The sequence below is a fragment of the Xiphias gladius genome, chromosome 3, assembly GCF_016859285.1.
Source record: "Xiphias gladius isolate SHS-SW01 ecotype Sanya breed wild chromosome 3, ASM1685928v1, whole genome shotgun sequence".
Taxonomy (NCBI): domain Eukaryota; kingdom Metazoa; phylum Chordata; class Actinopteri; order Istiophoriformes; family Xiphiidae; genus Xiphias; species Xiphias gladius.
In genome coordinates, this window is record NC_053402.1 from 19,252,557 (window position 1) to 19,256,336 (window position 3,780).

The following is a 3,780-nucleotide window of genomic DNA, read 5'->3' on the forward strand; positions in this document are numbered from 1 at the left end:
GAAAAAAATGGGGGAAAAAAAGAAAAGAAAAGTAAAAAAAAAACTACGCAGACATGTAGTAAGCCTGTTTCTAATCAAATCCTGGCACAAACTCAAGAAGAACTCATGCTCTGAAGTCTAACACTGGATTTGTTGCAGTCATACATTATCCCAACCATAGGAGAGCGGATGAGATTTTCCAGAGCGCACACACTATATCTATGTTTCATTCTCCCTTGAAAACTCAACAGGAAGTGCAATATGCTCTTTCTTCTCCTACCATGGCTTTCAGAGGTGGCCACTGTGAGTGGGATGGGGCGTCACAAGTTGGCAGGAGACTGAAGGTTTAAATGTGCATTACAGTGTCTGACTTTGATTCAGGGCCTCCAGCCATAAATACTGAGCCTGACACTCACCACCAGGAGGTCTCCTGCTTTGCTCCATTTCTCGTGTCCACTAAAATCATTTTTTTTTTAACTCCACGTCTGCCTTACTCTCGTTGGATCCAGAGCCATATTTTTCATTTAAAAAATATCAGATAAAAGCCTGAAAACATTTGACCAGTTAATATGAACATCGTAACACATAAAGGTACTTTTTCCTCAGAAACCATGGTTGTTTTTTTGCTGGTCAAAAACTAAAATTACTGGTTGAAAATAAAAAGAAATAGGGAGGATTTCATTTGTTTTAATATTACTATGATGATTTGTCCTCCTGGTCTCTCTTAGGGCTGGCATTATGCCTTACAAGTGTATCAATAAACCACAAACTCTCATATCACATTGCCTAAACAACAGTGGCAAATATAGCACAAATTGTGGGAAGGGGTTTAGCCCACCAAGCTTCCTGACTTTACGTTCTTGGTGGCTCGTTTTCATGCCTCATGCACACCATTTGTCTGGGATTTTATTGCTCATAAGTGCACAAACCACTCAGGGGTGGCTTTGACAGGAAAACAAACACAACAGACTGGAGGAGACCGACCCCGTGATGTTAGGGGAGGTTTTTCTGCCACCTGTCCGTCAGGGCGAGGGTGTGTATGGTATCAGGGTAGAAAGTGAGGGAGTGCCTCAGAGCCTTTCCTCGCTGCTGAGTAGAGAGGTGCCGACAGCTGCGTGACAGATATTTTGGGAGCCTGCAGCACGCCTGGGATAATAATGGGCTTGACTGGGAGGAGTGTGTGTGTGTGAAGGGGAGGGAATGGTTAATGTGCATCCAGACACCACAGTATATACACAATCACGCCACTCTCATAAACTTTCGGGGTGGTGGTGCAAGTAGCAAATGATAACACAAGGACGGATGGAGTGTCTGGTGTTTTAAGCCACCGTGTTGTGTGTTTCAATTATGTTATCGTTCGGTTGCTGAAATTTGATGCGGTTGTGGTTTATTCAGTTGCAAATTTTGAGCTGAGCAGCCATTGAAACTTGACAGAAAACGTTTGTCTACACACTGTCTGTCATATTTTGTCCTAATTTGTCTTATACGCATTGTCATGTGCAGCATCAGTAGAGTTAACGGCTCCTTTATTGACCTCTAATTTGAAACTGATGGACCTACAACCCGACCACTCCTCTCCCTTCCTATACAATGTTGTTGTGAAATGCCAATAGTAATTCTGAGGTTGTTAGAAGCGCCCGTGCTTTACTGAGCAAAGCCTTTTCTGATCCAGTCAGTCAGTAGGCGGACGTCAGAGATTATGATGTCTTGACGTAACAATGGGCCCACAGGGAGCTTTGGTCCAAAGACGACTCACAAAAAGTGAGTCTAGCACGCCACACCACTCAATAGCTGTGGAGGTAATCACAGAGCTTTGAATTGAAAAGTCCACCAGTCCCCTGAAGATACATTATGAGGCAGTAAAATCATTGTTATTGGCCCATTCGTACAATATTTCAGTCCTCTGAGCACCTGGATCTCCAGGTAAACTAGGTGTATTAAACAGAACGAGGTAGTACTGCTCTAATCCAGTCGCTCTCAGTCTCCCATGGGCCCCACTAAGGCCTCAGGCTTCGATGATTACTTATTGAGTGGGCTCCTCTCTGGCGAGCTCCAACCCCCCTGTTCTAATGGAGGCCCTCTTAACAGCTCTTTTTGAGGAATTTACAGCCCCGGCCCCATCCTACCCCAGTCCAGGACAGGGAAGGCAGGGAGGGAAGCACACTGCAGCCTTGTCCCAACAGAGCCAGCAGTGGAAATGTACAGCTTCAGGCAAGGTGGCAGCAGAGCTCCTGTTTGAGTGTGTCTGCCCATCTGTCTCTCTCTATCTGTGTGTGTGTGTGTGTGTGTTCACTTGGCTGTATGTGCTTCTGAGCTTGTGTTCATGTGTGTAAAGCTGAATGTCTATGAGTGAGTGGAAATAGGAGGGCTCCGGCTCTGTAGGTTCTCTCTGTAATTTCACTCTCTGCGCAGCATAATCGCTTCCATGTGGGCCCTCGCCAACAACAGAGTGGTGGAGGGGCCTCGTTGCAAAGGTGGGAGTTAAACACATAGACACATGCAGGCTCACAAATGCTCTCTCTCACAGAAAAGGATTGCCAAGTACTGGACTGCAAGAGGATTTTTTACATTTGGTGAAGTTATTAAAAAAAATTATCTGACTTTGAGAGTTACTTTTAGCCTCAGTGATTTAAAAGACTTTTTGGAGTTAACACATTTAAGAACAGAAAATATTGCATATGACCGTTTTTCCACTGGTATATCCAACCACAAACGTGTAATTTCTAGGTCTTGCATTCAACCCAGATAAAATCTTATTATTACAATCTCTCAATTTGTGAAATAGCAGGAAGTCCAGTATGCCTAATTTATCCTCATTAGTAATTTCCTTTAGAAATATTCGGAACTTTTGTGGTTTTACTTTGCATCCGGTGGGTTTTTTTTTGTTTGTTTGTTTGTTTGTTTGGTTGGCTTTTTTTTTTTTTTTTTTTTTTGTGGTAACTCCTACTGCACATGTTGAGCTGTCAGCTAGAATGCCCTGAGGACTGCTGGGCCAGACAGTCACGGTCAATGTGTGAAACCAACAGAGCGAAAAACAACAGGAACTTTTGCACAACAGGTTCAGCATTTAAAGACACCTCTAACTGAGCTCATTTGCCAGCTCAGCCACAGGGAGGATAAACTGTAAGGTACAAGAAATCCTCATAGGAATGATGGTATTTTAGGAAGCACGTACATGTCAGAAAATGTAAATACATGGGCTGTGTGATATGTTCTGAACTGAGACTAAATTTTAAAACCGACATTTGCTTAGTAGTGGATTTAGTGGTCCATTCTGTGTTTCAAAAATGGGATTACAGTAATAGCTAATGTTAATTTTGTTACAGTGAACAACCCCCCCTGCTGTTTTGGCACATATACTGCCACAATATACACTTTGAAAACACAAATTAAACATAAAGATATAACATAATGAAATTATGCCCAGGCAATAAAATAAGCAGTTGTTTAATGTCCTGGTGGTTGTGACCATGCATAAATCTATGTGTAAATGCTGGACGAGCTTTAGTTTGACAGTCCCCTAATTGCCAAAAGGAGACCCTTTGCAGAAACACATGCAGTTTTGTTGTGAGAACCAGTGAGTGGTGGTACAGCCAGCAGGCCACAGGGCAGCTTTGGCCTCTCAGTGGCCTACTACAGCCAGAGGCACTATATGACTGTTTGTACTGCAGGCCTGTCAGGGGTCACTGGTCAGCTTAAGTGTCACATTTTTCATGGCGCCTTGGCAGCTTCACAATACTCGTGCTGAAAAGTTGTATGTGTTTTGTTAGCTGCTTTTTTGGAGTGAGCGCAAAGAAGGAA